The sequence below is a fragment of the Schistocerca americana genome, chromosome 2 (assembly GCF_021461395.2).
Source record: "Schistocerca americana isolate TAMUIC-IGC-003095 chromosome 2, iqSchAmer2.1, whole genome shotgun sequence".
NCBI lineage: Eukaryota > Metazoa > Arthropoda > Insecta > Orthoptera > Acrididae > Schistocerca > Schistocerca americana.
The window spans coordinates 203,980,218-203,994,490 of NC_060120.1; the positions used below are offsets into that span (position 1 = coordinate 203,980,218).

A 14,273-nucleotide genomic window follows, 5' to 3' on the forward strand; every position below is an offset into this window, starting at 1 on the left:
GGGGGGGGGGTTCTATAGGTTGGTATTATCTACTAATTCTTTGAGGGAAGAGAACAGAGTTCCATTGCAGAGAGCCGTGTATTCATTTATCACTTCCTTTCCTTCAACTATGGCTTTTTGTATTTGATAATTTTCTTCAATTATTAGTTTTTGTGGGGGGGGGGGGGGGGCTGTTGCTGCATTTGAGAATTTTCAAATCAGTGTTTATGTCTGTTGGGATATGGTTATTGTCCATAGAAAAAAAGCACTCTGTCTTCAGGCCACAAGTGGCCCATCGGGACCACCCGACCGCCGTGCCATTCTCAGTTTAGGATGCGGATAGGAGGGGCGTGTGGTCAGCACACCGCTCTCCCGGTCGGTATGATGGTTTTCTTTGACCGGAGCCGCTACTGTTCGGTCGAGTAGCTCGATTGGCATCACTAGCCTGAGTGCACCCTAAAAACGGCAACAGCACATGGCGGCCCGGATGGTCACCCATCCAAGTGCTGGCCACGCCCGACGGCGCTTAACTTCGGTGATCTCACGGGAACCGGTGTATCCATTGCGGCAAGGCCGTTGCCTATTGTCCATAAGGTGTTCACCAAATGTGGAGTGACAGCTGTTACTTTTTAATGCTCTCCTGTGTATCTGATATAAAGTTTCTGCTTGTCTGTCCTATATAAACTGATTTGCAGCATTGACACGTTAGTTGGTAAATAACAGATGTGTTGTGTTTGTCTGTGCTTGTGTTGGTTGTCCCTAGTATCCTCTGTGTTGAGTTGTTTGTCCTGTAGACTGCTTTTAGCCCTTGTTTTTTGAGTATGTTGCCTATTCTGTGGACTGCTTTGTTGTTTTAGATAAGAGTGAACCACTCGTTTGTTGCTGTGGGTGTTTCTTATTCATGTGTGCTCGTTTGTGTGTTCTGTGTGTTTGCAAGTTGGTGAGAAGGCTTTTGTGTGTTGGGTATCTTTTTTAATTTTGTGGTTCGACTGGAAGACTTCTGGCAACGTCCTCCCGCGATTTCATTCATTCTCATTGAGTTGTTAGTATGTTATCTTCCTTTATCTATCTTGTCATTAAGTTCTGCATGGCAGTGGTGTACTTTGTTGAGACTACTTGAAAGAAACAGCGTTTTTGTGCTGTATTTCTTCAGTAATAGTGAAAGTGGTTATATCAATGCTTACTGAAGCTTATGAAAGTGATAACAGATACACTCATTATTGGCTAACATCGAATATAACTGCGGCTGATTTTTATCTCTTAAAGTATACAGCACTGAGAAGTAATGAAGTGATTACAGTATTAGGCTACATCGGAAGTAAATGAAATATAATTTGCTATTGCAATGCGGTTAATGTACGTACGAAACTTGAAAAACTTAAAATTGCTTTTGATTATACGGAACAAGTGGTAGTGATTCTCAGTGTCTGTGAGGTTAACTGCTTTTGTAGCCTCACATTCTTAACTTTCCAAGTAACTACATTGCGTTAGTGGTTAGTTAAATTCATGCCGAGAAATAACTTTTAAGTCTACACAGTATTTTAATCGATAGAGTACTGAATTTAACACAGGAAACAGTAATTCTGTTTTCTCATGTTTTATGACATCAGAAGAGCTTTCCAAGTCAGCCAGAGCTAATGTTAGTTTAAATAATATTTATGCTACTTTTCGAAGTTAATTTTCGCGACTATAATCAGATTATCGTACAATAAACTTCTCAATTGTAAGTCTTTCACAATATTTTTTTTAGGATCATTTCACTTTCAGGTTGATCGTTCAATGTTAAGTAGTGGCTTCTGTCTCAGCTATGTCTACTGCACTCCCACAAACTGTATTGAAGACGAAGATGGACAAGCAGGTAGGAAGTAATGGTGATTATTAACGACTAGTCTGCAGTGATCTCGGATGTTGATTGCCTATTTGTTTGGTATGTAACAGTCTAGGCACACTGTACCCATTTCTAGTGTTCACCGGGTAACTGTTGTGTACAACAAGCAGCACTCATGCACTATTTTCTTAACTTGTAATTAATTAATTAATTAATTACGCTAATTTCCTTGCATTAAACTAAGCAATTTCTTCAAAATTACTATGTAGCGGCGATCATTTGTCTACATTATTGAGAGTGATTAAGTACCTTAGTCAAGGTGCCGGCCGCGGTGGTCGTGCGGTTCTAGGCGCTCCAGTTCGGAGCCGCGCTGCTGCTACGGTCGCAGGTTCGAATCCTGCCTCGGGCATGGATGTGTGTGATGTCCTTAGGTTAGTTAGGTTTAATTAGTTCTAAGTTCTAGGGGACTGATGACCACAGCAGTTGAGTCCCATAGTGCTCAGAGCCATTTGAACCTTAGTCAAGAGCACAGTACTAATTAATCAACTGAGATTTAGAGAAAAAAGGAAAGCAACGTGCGTCTTTAGATTTGGCTGTCGATTTATAGGAGAGTTGGGATGGGGCCGTTAGAACATGACGAATTTTTGACCAATAAAACCAAACACGTTATACTTAAAAACGAATGTTGAACGGCAACGAAAGTAACAATGGATGTGCCCCGACGAATGCTTTTACTGCACAGAACCGATTTTTCAGATGCATTCAAAAGCACTATCAAATTCCAAACATTTTACATAGCGGTTACCAGCAGCCACTAAATATGTTGTGAAGTAATGGTATACGGGCTGGGTGTGATGAACTTTATACGCTAAAAGCTTGTTGGCTACGCATGCCGCTACCTACAGGAAACACCATCGAAGATGATAGTACGGAAATGAAGAACGACTTAAGACAGTGGTCGTATTTGGTGTACTCAGCTCTTTATATAAGGTTAAATACATGACACTGCTCGTAACAAAGGAAAGCCCCACAACAGTACTTGATTTTAAGATCAGTGGTAATCTTATTGAAGCCTGTTCAAATATCCGTCGTTAATGAAATGAAGCGACGTGAATTGCCATAAATATTTGAAATCAGTAGGAGGTGAGGCGAATGTAGATTTAGACTTATGGGCAGCTTTCGGGAAGGTTCTGTTTACCAGACATGGAAACCGAACACAATAATAAAGAGAGACCTAATAATCTAGAGAGATATTTCTGGAGTTTCTTTGTCAGTGTTTGGAGTCTTTGTCAGATAAAGAAAATACCTAACAGAATCAGAGATGCGGTGTCAGAATCGTAAAGGGTCAGTACAGGTTAAGGAACTGAAATGATCTGTTTGTGCAGAAGGCTACGTAACAAGTCGACTACATCCATCACATTTTCCATATAGGGGCCATGAAAATAATCTAAGAGAGATTGTGGCACGTACATGGGCAAAGACACAACCCTTTTCCTTCGCATTTTACGTGTATGAAATACATAGTCAAAGTTGCTAATACCTCCATCATGCATTACATAGTGTATGAAAAACGTATGTTTATTCGAATATCACCTAACTGCACTAAGTGAATTTATCGGCGTGAAGTTAAACAATGCGACATACTGAATGATCATTTGCATATTACAGGTTAATTACTACGAACTTTATATTGACAATTATTTTCTTTTCCTGCCCTAGTGAACACAGTACTTTTCAAGATATAGCCATCTGGATTAAAATTAGAACTGACAGTATTCCAAAGTGGCCTACAGTCGACGAAATTTTAAACATATTTTCTGAAAATTAGTGGAAGTAGCATATTTTTATGCCATTGAACACATGATACGTTCACCACCAACTTCTGTGGGGCTGTATTTACATTTATCCCATGAAAATATAAAAACAATAGTGAAAAATTTGGCAAACCCAATTTATTCACTTTTTTGTGTCTTTTAAAACTGTATCCGTTCCATTAGCGGGTACCGACATAAAGTTAGGCTCAACTCGTCTCTAGAGAAACTGTGCTATAGACTGCAGCCATATTTCCTTTAATTTGTACCAATCTGCTCTTTTTACGAAGTGGGATACGTGCACTAATTGAAACAGAGTTATTAGTTGAGAATTTGTTTTATTAGACGATATGTCATCATGTTCTTGCGTTTGTTAGCGAATAAGACGACGTGTCACTGTTTAGTAGACTCTTCTATTCGTCATTCAACACAGGAAAATATACTTCAACTAAAAGCGGGGTTTAAGGAATTTCTACATTGCGTCATTCCGTGTAGGGTAATAAATGGACTAACGTCTACATTTCGAAACACATTAAAAATTCATTTAGCAGACTGAAAGCTATTTGTCTGTTCAGTATGCTCTAGCAAAAACACAGACGTACTACGAACTAATGTAAACACAGATAGATGTTCGCTTGGTTCCTGTTGGGATCTTGACTTACCACTGCATCACTTTTTATAGCCCAAGGTTTTATAGACAGTGTTTAAGAAACACAGTGAGCGTAAAATTCTTTCCATATGCTTTTTTTTTTTTTTTTCAAGAATAGCGTCAGCCAGAGATGGCTTAATCCAGAGATAACACTCGAACCGCATGTTTGATAAGCATGCTTGCGCAAATGTGCTTGTCAAGCATATAATTACACGTGTCGCCGTTTTTAACAGTTGAACAACTGGGAATGTATTCGCTGGATGAATCTTTTAAAAGAAGACGGAACAAACTAAGAAAAAATAAGCACAGAAGGTCCAGCTGACTAGACAACAACATACGAGAAAGTAACGCTGTAATAGCTTTTCCTGTCTTTTTCATCTTTTTTGTTCTCGTACATGCATCTCATTCCTAAATGAATTCATTCTTTTTTCCGTAAGCTACTCTCTCCATAGCTGCTTCTCACCCTTAAGCTTACATCATCTGATCACTGTCTTCAAGAGTCACATTAACGGCAATTTTTTTAAAAATCCAGAACAGTGCTACTAAAAAACTTAGTATTACATCAGAAGAAAGACTGATTCTACCAAGACGAGATTATATCAAGGATGATTTTATAATTCTTTACTCAATATGTTACTAAATTAAACACAAGAATATCCAGCTGTAGCATTTATTTCGGAATTTGTCTTTTACATTAATATTGGCTACAGCAATTGGAGGGATATGCAGTTCCGGCATTCGCCTTACAACCAAGGAAAACCTCCAAAAAACCTCGGTCGGAACTGAGAGTTCATTCTTGAGTTATAAACTACTTGATGTGCAGAGCTGCCGACGTCCTCGCCATGATGATCGATACTGTATGAACTTCACTTCCAGCAGATTCCATCTGTAGACTTGGAGATGTGTGGACTCACACATGTGTAGACTGAGAAGGCATGTGTGTACGAATCAGGCGTATGTGGACTAAGCAGGTGTGTGTGGACAAAGCTAGCATGTGTGAACTAAGCAGGTATGTGTGGACTAAGCAAGCATATTTGAACTAGGCAGGCATACATAGACTAAGAAGGCACATATGGACTGAGAAGGCATGTGTGGAATTAGCAGACACATGAAGACCAAGAAGGGATGTATAGACTAAGCAGACTTGTGTGAACTAAGCCAACATGTGTGTACTAAGCATAAATGTGTGTACTAAGCAGGCATGTCCAACCAAACAGGCATATGTGGACTAAGCAGGCATGTGTGGACTAAGCAAGCATATGTCGACTTAGCAGATATGTGTGGACTCAGCAGGCATATGAGTACTAAGCAGGCATATGTGTACTAACAGACTTGTGTGTACTAAGCAGGCATGTGTGGACTAAGCAGGCATGTTGGACTAAGCAGGCATGTGTGACTAAGCAGGTGTATGTGAACTATGCAGGCACATGTGGACTATGCAGGCACATGTGGACTATGCAGGCACATGTGGCCTATGCAGGCACATGTGGACTAAGCTGGCATGTTTGGATTAAGCAGGCATATGTGGACTAAGCAGGCATATGTCAACTAAGCAGGCATGTGTGATCTCCCCAGGCATGTGTGTACTAAGCAGGCATGTGTGGACTAAGCAGATATGTGTAGGCTAAGCAGACATGTATCGACTAAGCAGGCATGTTGGACAAAGCAGGCATGTGTGACTAAGCAGGTGTATGTGAACTATGCATGCATATGTGGACTAAGCAGGCATGTTTGGACTAAGCAGGCATATGTCAACTAAGCAGCCATGTGTGATCCTCCCAGGCATGTGTGTACTAAGCAGGCATGTGTGTACTAAGCAGGCATGTGTGGACTAAGCAGGCATGTTTGGACTAAGCAGGCATATGTGGACTAAGCAGGCATATGTCAACTAAGCAGGCATGTGTGATCTCACCAGGCATGTGTGTACTAAGCAGGCATGTGTAAAACATACCAGGTATATGTATACCAAGCAGGCATATGTGAACTAAGCAGGCATGTGTGGACTAAACAGGATGTGTGGACTAAGCAGGCATGTTTGGACTAAGAAGGCATGTGTGGACTAAGCAGGCATGTTTGGACTAAGCAGGCATATGTGGACTAAGCAGGCATATGTCAACTAAGCAGGCATGTGTGATCTTACCAGGCATGTGTGTACTAAGCAGACATGTGTAAAACATACCAGGTATATGTGTACTAAGCAGGCATATGTGTATTAAGCAGGCATGTGTGGACTAAGCAGGCATATGTGAACTAAGCAGGCATGTGTGGACTAAGCAGGCATGCGTGAACATACCAAGAATGTGTGTACTAAGCAGGCATGTGTGTACTAAGCAGGTATATGTAAACTAAGCAGTCATGTGTGGACTAAGCAGGCATGTGTGGACTAAGCAGCATGTGTGGACTAAGTAGGCATATGTGAACTAAGCAGGCATGTGTGGACTAAGCAGACATGTGTGGACTAAGCAGGCATGTGTAGAGTAAGCAGACATGTATGGACTAAGCAGACATGTATGGACTAAGCTGGCATGTTGGACTAAGCAGGCATGTGTGACAAAGCAGGTGTATGTGGACTAAGCAGGCACAGAAGGACTAAGCAGGCATGTTTGGACTAAGCAGGCATATGTGGACTAAGCAGGCATATGTCAACTAAGCAGGCATGTGTGATCTTACCAGGCATGTGTGTACTAAGCAGACATGTGTAAAACATACCAGGTATATGTGTACTAAGCAGGCATATGTGTATTAAGCAGGCATGTGTGGACTAAGCAGGCATATGTGAACTAAGCAGGCATGTGTGGACTAAGCAGGCATGTGTGAACATACCAAGAATGTGTGTACTAAGCAGGCATGTGTGTACTAAGCAGGCATATGTAAACTAAGCAGTCATGTGTGGACTAAGCAGGCATGTGTGGACTAAGCAGCATGTGTGGACTAAGTAGGCATATGTGAACTAAGCAGGCATGTGTGGACTAAGCAGGCATGTGTGGACTAAGCAGGCATGTGTAGAGTAAGCAGACATGTATGGACTAAGCAGACATGTATGGACTAAGCTGGCATGTTGGACTAAGCAGGCATGTGTGACAAAGCAGGTGTATGTGGACTAAGCAGGCACAGGTGGACTAAGCAGGCATGTTTGGACTAAGCAGGCATATGTGGACTAAGCAGGCATATGTCAACTAAGCAGGCATGTGTGATCTTACCAGGCATGTGTGTACTAAGCAGACATGTGTAAAACATACCAGGTATATGTGTACTAAGCAGGCATATGTGTATTAAGCAGGCATGTGTGGACTAAGCAGGCATATGTGAACTAAGCAGGCATGTGTGGACTAAGCAGGCATGTGTGAACATACCAAGAATGTGTGTACTAAGCAGGCATGTGTGTACTAAGCAGGCATATGTAAACTAAGCAGTCATGTGTGGACTAAGCAGGCATGTGTGGACTAAGCAGCATGTGTGGACTAAGTAGGCATATGTGAACTAAGCAGGCATGTGTGGACTAAGCAGGCATGTGTGGACTAAGCAGGCATGTGTAGAGTAAGCAGACATGTATGGACTAAGCAGACATGTATGGACTAAGCTGGCATGTTGGACTAAGCAGGCATGTGTGACAAAGCAGGTGTATGTGGACTAAGCAGGCACAGGTGGACTAAGCAGGCATGTTTGGACTAAGCAGGCATATGTGGACTAAGCAGGCATATGTCAACTAAGCAGGCATGTGTGATCTTACCAGGCATGTCTGTACTAAGCAGGAATGTGTGTACTAAGCAGGCATGTGTAGACTAAGCAGGTATGTGTGGACTAAGCAGGCATGTGTAGACTAAGCAGGCATGTGTGGACTAAGCAGGCATGTGTAGAGTATGCAGACATGTATGGACTAAGCAGGCATGTTGGACTAAGCAGCCATGTGTGATGAAGCAGGTGTATGTGGACTATGCAGGCACATGTGGAGTAAGCAGGCATGTTTGGATTAAGCAGGCATACGTGGACTAAGCAGGCATATGTCAACTAAGCAGGCAAGTGTGATCTTTCCAGGCATGTGTGTATAAGCAGGCATGTGCGGACTAAGCACACATGTGTAGACTAAGCAGGCATGTGTAGACTAAGCAGGCATGTGTGGACTAAGCAGTCATGTGTGGACTAAGCAGGCATGTGTGGACTAAGCAGCATGTGTGGACTAAGTAGGCATATGTGAACTAAGCAGGCATGTGTGGACTAAGCAGGCATGTGTGGACTAAGCAGGCACGTGTAGAGTAATCAGACATGTATGGACTAAGCAGACATGTATGGACTAAGCTGGCATGTTGGACTAAGCAGGCATGTGTGACAAAGCAGGTGTATGTGGACTAAGCAGGCACAGGTGGACTAAGCAGGCATGTTTGGACTAAGCAGGCATATGTGGACTAAGCAGTCATATTTGCACTAAGCAGGCATGTGTGGACTAAGCCACCATATGAGGATTAAGCAGGCATATGTGTACTAAGCAGGCATGTGTGGACTAAGCCAGCATATTTGGACTAAGCAGGCATGTGTTTACTATGCAGGCATATGTGGACTAAGCAGGCATGTATGAACTTACCAGGCATGTGCGTACTAAGTAGGCATGTCTGGACTAAGCAGACTTGTGTGGACCAAGCAGGCATGTGTAGACTCATGTGTGGGCTAAGCAGGCATGTGTAAACTAAGCAGGTGCATGTGGACTAAGCAAGCATATGTAAACTAAGCAAGCATGTCTGAGCTAGGCAAATTTGTGTGAGTGAGCAGGCATATGTGTGAGTGAGCAGGCCTATGTGTGACTAAGCAGGCATATGTGGACTAAGCATGCATGTGTGGACTAAGCATGCATGTGTGAACTAAGCAGGCATGTGTGAACTAAGCAGGCATGTGTGAATTAAGGAGGCATTTGTGAACAAATGAATCAAGTGTGAACTGAGCAGGTATGTGTGGGCTGAGCGCGTGTGTGTAGAGTAAGCAGGCATGTGCAGACCAAGCAGGCATGTGTAGACTAAGCTGGGATGTGTGGACTAAGCAGGCATATGTGGACTAAGCAGGCATGTGTGTACTAAGCAGGCACATATAATAGGGAGCTGTGTAGTTAGCAGGCATTTGTGATGTAAGCTGACACATATGGGCTGAGTCGGCATGTGTAGACTAAACAGGCATCTATAGACTAAGCAAGCATGTGTGAACTAAGCTGGCATGTTTTCACTAAGCACGTACATGTGTACTAAGCAGGCATGAAGACTAAGCATGACTGTGTGTACTAATGAGGTATGTGTGAACTAAGAAGGCATATGTGAACTACCAGGTATGTGTAGGCCAAGCAAACATATGTGGAATAAACAGGTACATGTGAACTAAGCGGGAATATGTGGACTAAGCCGGTATATTTGGACTAAGCAAGCATATGCGAACTACACAGACATATCTGAACTAATCAGGCATGTGTGGACTAAGCAGGCATGATTGGACTAAGCTGGCGTGTTAACACTCGCAGGTGCATCGACTCACCAACATGAGACAGGTATTTCTCTCTTCGCTAGACTGGTCTGAATTTAGTTCCCGCTGCAGTTCTTATATAACCTCTGTGCTCTGTTGAGATGTCATTTCCTAGGAAACCGAACAGTTTATTGTTGTCCCGCCAACCCTAAAATAATAATGGGCAGTACGTTCTGTATGTGTTCATACTACAATTCCTATTTGGTTACACTCTTTGTTATCAGTTCTGTGAACGGCGCTGTGAACTTCAGTCATGTTTTCAAGTAGTGAATGGCAAATGCAGAGTGACGACATACACGTTATCAAATGTTGGTATCGACTCATGTTAACATTACTAGTGCCGCGAAGTTGTCGACGATGAAGACATCTACATCCAAGTCTACAAGCATAATCCGCAATCCACCATATGGTAAATGGCGGAGGGTATCTTGTATCACTGCAAGTCATTACCTTTCCGCCTCCACTCGCAAGTAAAGCGAGGAAATAACAACTGTCTATATGATTCCGTACGATCCCTCATTTCTCTCATCTTGTCTTCGCTGTCCTTGCATGAAATCTATGTTGACGTTAGAAGTGTTCTGCGGCCTCGTGCCAATGCCCCTACTCTAAACTTTCTAAATAATGTTTCGTGAGAATCTCCCAATAAATCAAAGTCGACCATCGCGTTCCCTAAAACGGACCTTATGTGATCGTTACATTTCATATCGCTGTGCACGGATACACCCAAATATAAGTGGCAGTGTCATGCAGAACACAGCTCATACTGTGTTCAAAAATTACATGACTGTCTTCCCTACTCATCGATGTTATCTTACATTTTTCACGTTTCCGGCTAACTGCCATTCATCGCACGAAATAGAACTTCTGTGCAAGTCATCCTATACCCTCTTGCAGTCACCCAACGACGATGCTTTCCTGCACACTACAGCCTATGAGCAACTGTCCCATATTTCTGCTCACCCTATCCTACAGATCGTTGATTTAAATACAGAACAAGGTTGGTTTTATCACATTTCTGTGGACTCTGACGATACCTTTACTTCTGATAAACATTCGTCGTCCAGTACAACATACTGGGTCCCATGACTTAAAAGGTCTTCGAGCCACATATCTGGGAACATTTTACGTATGCTCGGAATTTCTTAACGGACTGTCGCGCGGCATTGTGTCAAACGGTACCCTGAAATTTAGGAATATGGAATCTACCTATTGCTTTTAATCCATCGCAGGATATGGTGCTAGAAAAGGGGAAGCTAGGTTTCTAACTCTGTTTTCATTAATGGACAGAAGCTTCTTTCTCTCAAGGAAGTTTATTATATTTGAATATAGTATATACCCAATAATTCTACAGCACACAGCCGCTAAGGATATTGATCCGTAGTTTTCTGGGTCCGTTCTTTCATCCTTCTTATATACTGAAGTCACCTGACTTTTTTTCCAGTCGCTTTGATACGTGCCTCATCTAAAACTCTTAGCCTTTTTGTGTTTTAAGTGAAAACTGAAGCTACATGAATAGATCAGTAATTTTCGTGATGAAATGCCTCGGTATTACTAAAACTGCTCACGTCTGCTTCAACGTTGTTACACTTGGAACTTGATACTACTTTTATGGTCACATGCATGTTGATATTTCGTTAAACAGCAATCTAACATACAGTATGCAGACACTTTCCTATTACAGGATTTCAGTGCGTGATTTGACGATCGAGTATTCAAAAGTTTACACTCTTATTATAAAATATTAAGGGCTTGACTCTACAATCGAAATCATCTCGTCCGAATCACGTGGAGGATAAGTAACATGGCATGGTATGGAGGGGAATGGAGGGATAGAAGATTTATATTACTTGACGAAGGGCAGAAGGTAATGGCTTCTTGGTAGCACAGTAGCGTTATAGAACGATGAGAATTGTCAGACAATCACTGACGTCTTCTGTATCTTTCGAAAGATGAGCGAAAGGCCCTAAAACCGGTAATGAACAATGTGGCGTTGGATGTCAGCACCTCACCAAAGAACATGGGTGACGTAATCTTGATCGTCGTAAAAGCAGAACAAGCGAGACTATCCAGTCGTATGGACCGCGGGTTAGAAGTAAAAGTCAAAACTATTTAGGATTTACCTGAGCAGATGAATCTGTTACGTCGCATTGATGGCAGCGTGAGAACACGCTGTCATCCCTGAGACAGGCAGTCGTACTTTTTGTATTCCTCAGAGTCGAAGTAGATATCTGGTAAAGGCATTTTGTATATATTATTCTATAAGGACGCCGCTATTTTTGAAGCTTTATATAACAGTCTTAAATTTAGGCTATAGCTGATTTCGGCTGCGTTGCTATTTTCAAGCGATCTGTAATTATATAGCGCTATTAGTACATACAATTTTTACGTTATATATCTCATTGGTTTGTAACAATTCGTCGAGTACAAAAACAAGTTAGTCTGTGCTAAAAATACAATACACAGAAGTATTTGACAGCTACAACGTCAACGATGAGATATGGAAGTAAGTACTCGACACACTACCGGCCGTGGTGGCCCAGCGGTTGTAGGCGCTACAGTCCGGAACCGCGCGTCCGCTACGGTCGCAGGTTCGAATCCTGCCTCGGGCATGGATGTGTGTGATGTCCTTAGGTTAGTCAGGTTTAAGTAGTTCTAAGTTCTAGGGGACTGATGACCTCAGAAGTTGAGTCCCATAGTGCTCAGAGCCATTTGAACCATTTACTCGACACACTGTTACAATCAGATCTAAAATGTAAAAATTGTACATACTAATAGTGCTATATAACGGAAGATCGCTTGAAAATGGCAATGCAGTAGAAATAAGCTTATCGCCTAGACGTACAATTGTTAAATAAAGCTTCAAAAAATAGCAGTCCCGTTAATGCAATATATATGCCTTTACAAGTTACTCGAACGTACCGAGCAAAATGGCGCATTCATAAGACGCTGAACTCGCATTCATGTGAATGGCGGGTCAAAGCGCCGTATAGACATCCAGATACAGTCAAAATGAATTTTCGCTCTGTAACGGAATGTGCTGGATTGAAACTTCCTGGCAGATTAGAGTTGTGTGGACGGATGGGACCTACAACCTAGCACCTTTGCCTTTCGTGGACAAGTGCTCTTAACCGAGTGGCAATCCAAGCACGACACACGACCCGCTCTCAAAGTTTCACTTCCAGCAGTAACTGTTTTCCTATCTTCTAAACTTCACAGAAGTTCTCTTGTATTCCTGGAAGAAAGATGATTCTCATCTGCAGAGAGAAATCATCTCCTCGGTTGTGGTTAAGCCACTTCTCCGCAGTATCCTTTCTTGTAGGAATGCTTGATCGGCATGGTATATAAGAACTTACGTGAAGTTTGGAGGCAGGATAAGAGGTACTGGTGGAAGTAAAGCCAAGAGGGCGGATAGTGAGTCAAGTTTTTGGTTATCTCAACAGGAGGGCAAGGGTCCCAGGTTCGAATTCCAGACCGACATATAGTTTTTATCTGCCAGAGAGTTTCAGGACTTTCTTTAGCATATCGGAGGTGAAAGCGGTTGAAGCAGATCATCATCTGGCTACAAGAAGCAGATTAAAATGAATGTGGGTGGCAATATTTATGCAGAGATAATGAGACTTCAGTCGGACAGATAACAGCTGCATCAAAGCAGTATTCTGACTGACTACCACAACAGCAACTACGGAAAAAAAACTTACGAGTTAAGGAGGGTTTGTTCCTCGGTATTTCCAAATACAGGTACAGTGCGTTTACCACAGCGCCAGAGTATCTGTTCTGTCCTGCATTGTAGCATGTAAAAAAAGGAAGAATACTCTTTTTATGCGATTCCACAGCCACATCAAATTTCCTGAAAGCAATCATTTTGCTGCTTGAAGATATTTTCTATTTGAAAAGAAAACTATGTTTAATTGGAAATTAGCTAAGTTCGATTTCTTGGGTATTAACAAGTAACATCAAGCACAGAAGTTTTGGATGTTAGCTAGACTCCTACCAAAATTATTAGATACAACAGAATATTTTAAGGTGTCACTGGTTGCTACATGCACCTTGATGATGAGCCCATCGTGGTTCTTAAAATTTTTGTTTTACTCTTTTGTTTGTTTTGTGAGCATGCAATGGCCCACACAGAAGTGGGGAAACATCAACATGTAATTGTGTCACTTATTCCCTTCGAATGGCTATACATAGTAAAATTTAAAGTTGTGACGTTCTTACGAAATAAACGCAGCCTATATTCCCATTTATCCACCGTAGCAATACACAAATTACAATAAAACAGGTCAGCGTAAGTCTTCAAATAACACGCATTACCCGTTTAGCATCTTACAGATTTATAAAAAAAAAAGACAGGCAGACAAACTGATAATACAAGGTAATTTTGTATAACGCTGCTTGATAATCTAAAGTAGGGACAGCTAATCCTTAATAAAATAAAGTGTTAGTTTCGTGTAAGAAACTGCACATTGCAAAAAATGATTTATTTCAAAAAATAATAATACATTTTTGG

The 14,273-nt window shown here is 41.8% G+C and overlaps 1 pseudogene; it reads right to left on the reverse strand.

Annotated features, from left to right (window-relative positions):
- Window positions 1-442: 442 nt before the first annotated feature.
- LOC124597585 lies at window positions 443-560 on the reverse strand (annotated as a pseudogene).
- Window positions 561-14,273: the final 13,713 nt, after the last annotated feature.